Source organism: Ptiloglossa arizonensis, chromosome 9, assembly GCF_051014685.1.
Source record: "Ptiloglossa arizonensis isolate GNS036 chromosome 9, iyPtiAriz1_principal, whole genome shotgun sequence".
NCBI classification, from domain to species: domain Eukaryota; kingdom Metazoa; phylum Arthropoda; class Insecta; order Hymenoptera; family Colletidae; genus Ptiloglossa; species Ptiloglossa arizonensis.
Genome location: NC_135056.1, coordinates 19,900,539 through 19,908,249, shown reverse-complemented (window position 1 = coordinate 19,908,249; position 7,711 = coordinate 19,900,539). Strand labels below are relative to the sequence as shown.

Here is a 7,711-nt window from a genome sequence, read left to right as displayed (position 1 = left end):
CCGCGTCTCCGTCGCGACGTCGACGTAATCAGGGACCATACGACCGCTGCGTAAGGTCGCATCGAGAGACAGACTGCCGATTCGAATTTAAACGGTCGAGACCCCCTCCACCCTCCTCGTACGATGCGCGGGGGGTGCGTTACTTTCCACGAACATTTCTAAAGCAGAGACCGCGAGAGAGATCGTAAACATTGTCGTTCCACATTTTACGCGCACGCGTACGCGTTTCCGTGTAAACGACCGCGAACGACGTACGCGGGAAAAATCGTCCACTCGCTGTGACAAGACTGTGCCGCCTCGTTCCCGGAGTGTACAGCGGGGACCGTGCGGTGATTTCGTCGGTCTCTCTCGAATCGAGATTTTCTCGAGGTTAGGGGTTTTTTTTTCTTTCTTTCTTCGCCTCGTTTTGTTCACCGCAGAGAGAGTCGCGGGACTCGAAACGAGGAAGGAGATTTCTTCTTTAACGCGAGACGAACGCGTCTAGGAAGGAAAGCGACAGTAAGTCGGCCAGCTCGAGCGAGTAAAACGATTTAGCCCACTGCGAAGCGTAATAAACGCTCGTTTTCCCTTCGCGGCGGTTCGAGAGCGTCCGGTCGTTGCTGTAATCGCATCTGGCTTGCCCCCCAGCCTCCCCCCACACCCCCTCACCCCCCCTCACCGCCGCGACCGAACGATCTCCGATGTTCAAGCGTGGCTCTCGGTGACGATTTCCACCGAGTTCGCGGGTTTTGAACTTGTTATTATTGTAGACGACGATCGAAGAGAAACTTGCGGACTTCCTAGTTGTTTTTCCGTTATTCAGGCGAGATTCGACGCGGCCCCGAAGGAAGTCGAGTCCTCGTTTCCCTCGCGGTTACGAATCGAACGCCGTTTGTGATAGACACGTGTCTTACGTTAGGTTTACGAGAGTGGATGATTTCGTTACAGCGTTACGGATATTTTATCGGCTGTTAGCGGCGAGAAATATCGTCGATCGACGATACACGACGAACACGCGCTAGTGCGCATGCGGAAACGTTTAGCTTTCGTTGCCGAGGTTTTTCTATTTTTTCGAAATCGACTCGGCGCGATAGGTGTTTCAAGCGTAACGATCGTTAACGTCCGTCCGTCCTTTTGGATCGGAAAAAGCGTCGTGGTTCGCGGAACTCTGACGGAGAAAATAATAATAATAATAATAAAAAGCAAAAAAAAGAAGAAAGCAACGCGTTGTACGGCCGCCGCGACCCTTACGCCCTTTTTAAGCAACGCGAGTGCAATATCGACGCCGGAGAGGATTTTATCGCGCGGATCGCGACGATTTACCGCAAACGAACCGCGGCGACCTCGGCGTTTCAATTTTCATTCCGGTCCGAACGGTTAGCTTTAATTAACGATCGGTGTTAAGTAACAACGAAGCGGTTGCACGCGGATCACTGGCGCGCCAACGCGCATGGCGGAACGCCCTTTGTACATTTTGGTAGCCGCCGACTCGGGGCGCGAGACTCGCCGAGATTCTACGATAGATGTAGGATTCCTGATCTGAGCAATTGTGACAACATATTTATTTAATAAAAGTCTGTTTTACGGATGCGTTTGCGTGATTCAACGACGATTGGAGACAAACAGGGAGGTCGCGAACGACGACCTCGAGTCGACCGTGAGTCGATTTTGCAACTCGTTTCGTCAAAGCTTTCTTCGAGGAGGACAAGCTCTATATTTCGGAGATTCTTACGGTATCGATGGCTCGGAGAATAAAAATCATCGAGGACTTTGGTTACAGAGGTGGAAAGAAAGTGTTACCAAACGTACCATTTTCTTTTCGAGTACCTCAAGGTCGTGGAAAATTTGTTTATCGTTTCAACAGAGGAATCGAGGTCGTCAATTTCGCTGAAGACTGGTTCGCGTACGCGTCGTACCAATGCGCGCGATGGAAATGGCAAACCCCACCTCCGAAATCGAACAACTTTCCCTCGAACTATTTCGTTCTGTCTTTAGAAGCAAAGGAATTATTCGCCTCGCTTTGTACATAGACGCGTGAAAAGATCGATTTCTTAGATCGACACGCGAGGGAGGGAGTTTCTCGAAGCGTCGGGTCTTATATTAGCGGAGCGCGAAAGTAAATTTTTCAATCGAAACGTTGCACCGTTTGATTTCCGTCTCAAAGAAAATTACACCAAACGGGTTACTCGAATCTTTGTTTTTTGATTTTCTACCTCGTGTCTCGTTAGACGCGCTACCGCGCTGAACACGATAAGTGTTCGATTAGCAGTGTCGATTTGGAAAAATTTGTCGAAGCATCGGTGACGTGAATAACAACGAGCTTGAAAAGAAACAAATAGGCATTTATTCACAAGAGGCAGGTGTAGTTACAGTAGTTTCATTCTGTCGCTTTTATATATATATTTATATATATATTTAATATGTATATATACGTATATATATAATAGTATCTCACGTCCGTTATAATTATCGATCGGTCCAACTACGCAATATAAATGGGCATGAACAATGGGGGGAGGGGGCGGGTGCATACAAAGTGTTTTTGTCCTTTCGTACGCTCTAAAAACGACACGCTCGCGACGTCGTCGTTACGAAACGCGTCGCTCGGATTCGTGCTCCTCGCTCGTTAGAATATTTTCTTCTCCGCTTCGTGGTACGCGCTGGCGAGATTCCATCCGGATGGAGAACGGGGAAAAAAGAGTTCACCGTTCCGAATGGAATCTCGTAGGCCTCCTCCCGGCAACGACGTTCCGCGCGCGATGTACTCGTGACGTCGACTAAAATCGATCGTTCACCGTTTATCGTTCCGTACTTGTTCTTTTTTTCCTTTTCTTTTCTTTTTTTTTTTTTTGCTTTCTTCTCCTTCTTCTTCTTCTTCTCTAATTAGTCGTCGACCGCGCGACGCATTGAAGGCGATCGTCGCGCGAGTCATTGTCTCCTCTCCTGTTCCCCTTTGATCCGCGGTAATCGGTTGTAGTCGACGGTAACAATATTTATTTAGAATATTTTATATCGATACGCGACAAGACGACGACGACGGCAAATTTACCATCATTTACGCTCTTCCTCGTTTCTGTTTTTTTTTTTTTTTTCTTTTCCTTTCCCTCTTTTCCTTTTTGCGTGTGTTCCGTTTGCCCGTTGTTCGTGCTTCCGTCTCGTCGACGCGACCGATATCGGATCGCGGCAACAATAAACAACGACGATGCGCGAGATCGGCGATGATCCGTTCCGATGACGATCAATCGCGACGAGGTACGTACCGCGTTCGCGGCGCGGGCGAACGCGAATTAATTAAGTGTTTGTTTCTCGATTCGTCGAAACAATCGTTTTAGTCGAGTATTACTTTTAATTGCCATAAGGTATAGAGAGGTACGTTACTCTTTTTTTTTTTGTTTTTTTTTGAAGATAGAGCGACAGAGAGAGAATGATAGAGATAGAGAGAGAGATAGAGAGAGAGAGAAAGAGAGAGAGAAAGAGAGAGAGAGAAAGATAGAGAGACAGAGATAGAGAGAGACACTATAATTATCAACGAAGCATCGTGTTTGTGCAGAACAACTCTTCTATCAGTAGATCGCATTTTTTTTTTTTCATTAAGGATATTACATGTCACAGTAAATATAGTTAGGTTTGCTCTATTCTATGTCAGTTACAAGTGGCTTCCCTTCTCCTTTACCCTCCTTCACCTCTTTCAACCCCCGTTGGTTGTGGTGGCTTTAGTTTATCGATACTCTCGTGTCCCTCTCGGCGACGTGTCCAACATCTATGTTTAAGGAGACAGTTAAGCTACGCGCAATTCGTGAATGTGCGTGTGCGTGTACGTGTACGTGGTGTATTCGTTCTCCCTTCCGAGTGTACATATGTTGGTGCGTGCGCGCGTATGTACGTGTATGGTTTTTTTCAGCGTGATCGTTCGAGCGCGTGTGTGTCGGTTTTTCTGTTTTCTTTTCCTTCGTCCCTCGCGCGGTGTCGTCGCTCGAACGACGGGTGCAACGATGTGTCTCAACTCCTGAACTCCTTTCTCCTCGTTAGTCTCTTAGATTTCTACACAAGTGTATAATAATATTTACATCCACGCCGCGCAAATATTCCATCGAGGTTGTCGCGTGCCACCCCCGATCGCTCGTTCGGCTTCGAGCCGACGTTTCGTATAAATTGAAATACACGGTATATTGTATCAAAGCAAGGGGTATCGGCGTCGACGATCGTATCAATGGCGGAGGAAACGTCGGTGTTGAAATTTTTTTTTTTTTGTTCTTTTTCTTTTTTTTTTTCTTCATTTTTTCATCTTCGGTGTACTTTGGCGCAAAATCGGGTGCGTCCCGAGAGTTCACCCAGCGAGCGGGGCTCGCGCGCGAGGCCTCGTTGCGCGACGTTTCGTTTATTTATTGTTCGGTGACACGGTTCTCTCAAGCCTAACCCGCGTAGAGATTGAGACTGACCAGATAAACGGAGGGAACGCAAAAGACACGGGTGAAGGGAAATTTCCCCGTGGGACGCGACGTATCGCGTACCTCCTCGATGGTGTTCCCTCTCGAGGATGTTCTCTTTCGAGGATATTCTCATTGGAGGATATTCCCTTCGGAGGGTAAAACGCTCGGCGAAACGGACGAGACGTTTCGCACGCGCGTCGTGTGTATCCGCTCCGACGATCGCTACGCGTTCGGTTCGCCTCGCGGTACGAGGCGGCCGAACGAACCTCGTAACGTCGTCGCTCCTCTTTCACGTTATGTACAAATAATGATCCATCTCCGGCTACGTATCCTCGTCTATGCGTAATCTCGCTCGCGAGAGGAGATTCCCTCGTGAAGCACCTAAAAACCCCACGCATGCAGATCCCTTTTACCCTCTCACACGATATCATGCTCTCTCTCCATTCAAGTTCGCCTACCCTTTCGCCCCACCCTTATTTAAACGCTACATAGAAATATCTTTTCGTTCTGGGTCCCGCGCAACTTTTGTTTATCCTTTTCGCAACGACGATGGCTCCCACGACGCGACCGTCCTCGATCGGACGACGAGGATTCGCTGCGTGCGAGAAACCCCTCTCCCCCACGGTGGAACACTTGGTTCCGTGTCGCCGTAAGCGTTTCCATTTTAGGAAGAACCGAGACTTTGACGTTCGCCCGATGCTGCCCGCTCCGGGTAGCTCTTTTACACGCGGTGCGTCGCCTCGACGATCGCTTCGTCCACCGTTTTCGTACAACCAGCATCGCAGATTTCGGCCGTTCGAGATCACTCATCGAGAATCACCCCGACTACTTAGACGAGCGACTTTTCCACTCGATGGAGTCGAGAAAGAAAGAATCGGCTCTCCATCCGGTAAGAGTTCGTTCGCGGAATAATACGTTCGGTGGCGGTGAATTCCCACCAGGCTTGCATATTTTGTGCAGCGGGGTCGAGGAAAGCATCCACTCGGTGAGAAGTAATTCGTGGAAGGTTCTCCTTCGTGGAAACTTTTCCCATCGAATCGATCCTCTCCGCGACCCAAGTCAAACGGTGAAGGACAAGGTTCGTTCAGTGGCCTCGAGCGGCCAAACGCGTTCGCGATTCTACGGGACGTGAACGTGGATCGTCGAAGATCTGATAAACCGTTCGCGTGAGCGATCGTTCCAAGTCGCGAGGTCGTTTCGCTACCATCGTACGAAAGTGATCGGGCGATCCGCACGGTTCGCGTCGATTTCAGCGTGCAAAATGGCTGGAGAGCTACCGGTAGAAAAATCAAGGGAGAAAACGGCGCGCGACGATGATTCGCGGGTTTGATTCCTAAGCTACTGATTGACATTAGGCGTATATATATAGATATACATGTACGTGTATATATATCGGCGGGCGCTGGTCGACGTTCGTTCGAACGAATCCGTATTCTCCTTCGCGCGTGGAAACGCGTCACGATTCGATTACCGAACGAAGAATCGATCGTACGGTTCGTTTGGACGTGTTTGTTCGCCGCTCGGAGAATACGCGCGCGTGAATTCTCCGCGTAGGAAGAACGCGTCGACGCTTGGTAACACCAACCCCGGAGAACAACGCTTCGTTTCTCGTGAAAAGTTGCAGATTCTCGGCGCTCAGCTATAAACGATTAATTTCAGCGACGCGCGTCACGATGCCAAAGACTCTCGTTGCACCGCAAACGATGATAATCAATGGTGGTGGTGGTGGTGGTGGTGGTTGTTTTGCGTAGGCGTTTAGCGTTTATTGCACAGCGATTGTGCGTACGATAATATCGCTCGTTATTGCGCGTATAAGATATCGTTACGTCGATTCGTTCGTCTCTCGGTCCCTTCTTCCCCGTGGATCGCGAAGGACGGTCGCGGTAACGTTTCGTCGTATCGCCTTCGTTTCGCAAGGTGTGCAAGCTCTTCTATAGTTCGCCATAAAAAATAAACTCCCTATTACCTGTCCGTCTCTCTGTGTGTCTGTGTGCGTGCGTGCGTGCATGCGTGCGCGCGCGTGTGTGTACGTGTGTTTGTTTGTTTGTTTGTTCGTTTATCGCGTGTGGTTGTCTGCGTGCGCATGCGTGCGTGCGTGCCTGCGCGTGTAGGTGTAGGTGTAGGTGTAGGTGTCCGTTTGCGTGTATATACGTGTGGCGTTTGTACGCGCGTGGATTTGTGTTCTCCGTCGCGTGGATAATAATCTCTCTATGCGTGTTCTCTACGAATACGTGTCGCGTGTTTGTTGGGTTCGTGTGGCCTGGTCATCCTCGTCTCGCTTCTCTAATCTGTACACCCGAGAAATACACACGTAAGTTATACATTTAAGCTCCCTATAGCTTTTTGTTTAATTCTGTTTTCATATTTTTTTTCATTTATTATTTTGCTTAATCTTCGAATGCCTCGTGGATACGCTAGAACGCTACTTCTTCAATCATTCCGTAACACTGGCACACCGTTCCCACTTTCATTCCAGTTCTGGATCTCACCGTCTCGAATCCAGCGAATTTACTAAATTTCGCGCGCGTTAATTAACCACCCCGTATATACAGATTCGTTCTTTGCTACTTCGTGGTGTCCGTTCCTCGCGGTATTGGACTCTCTCCGTTCCGATCGACGATCGGTCCGCCGTTTCCGCGGTCTCCGAATCGGCGAGTTCCACGCCACGGGTTTACAGGATCTCCTCTTTCGGAGGCCACCGAGGGATGGAACGAGGTACGAACGGATCGCGCGAGAATCGCCCCGGTACGAATACGCCCGGGATGGATAAGTATCCTTGTCTACGATCTCGCGGCGTCCCGGTCCATGGGCCCCTCGTCGCCATTCCCTCGGCGTAATATTTTTGAATCTTTTCATTTTTGTCGGACACTGCGTTTAACATACATAACATCATATCGACACACGTAAGCGTAGTCCACTATAGCTGTGGTAATTAGTATAGCACTCTGCGGAATTCACGATTCAGTCGTTAACCGATAAGAATTGATCTCTCTTAGTTTCTCCGTGGTTCGTTTGCCCGGGTATCGGGTGGCCGCACGTCCTGCCCCGGTTTAGGGGTTGCTCTCCCAACGGGCGAGCTGGATGCGCCTGTTGTCCAGAGAGGGCGAAAGGAGCGACCTCAGAGACGCGCTCGGCGGTGATCCGCTGAAGTATGTCAGGGTCAGTGGCGATTGCAGATGTCTGTGTCTGATCACCTCTCGCTCGGCAGGCAGCGGCCACAGTTCCTGCGCAACCGGCGAACACATCGACTAAAACACAGTTGGTGCTCCTCGAACGGCGACGATATCGCGGGTGGAAGAGGT

At 49.6% G+C, this 7,711-nt stretch overlaps 1 protein-coding gene across 1 annotated transcript in view; it reads right to left on the bottom strand.

Moving 5' to 3' along the window:
• Positions 1–2,269: 2,269 nt before the first annotated feature.
• Positions 2,270–7,711, bottom strand: part of LOC143151455 (protein Fe65 homolog) — a 157,436-nt gene continuing 151,994 nt past the window's right edge. The window contains exon 16 of the mRNA XM_076320567.1: positions 2,270–7,633. The gene's annotated coding sequence lies outside the window, so the exon portion shown is untranslated. The remainder of the gene's footprint in view (positions 7,634–7,711) is intronic.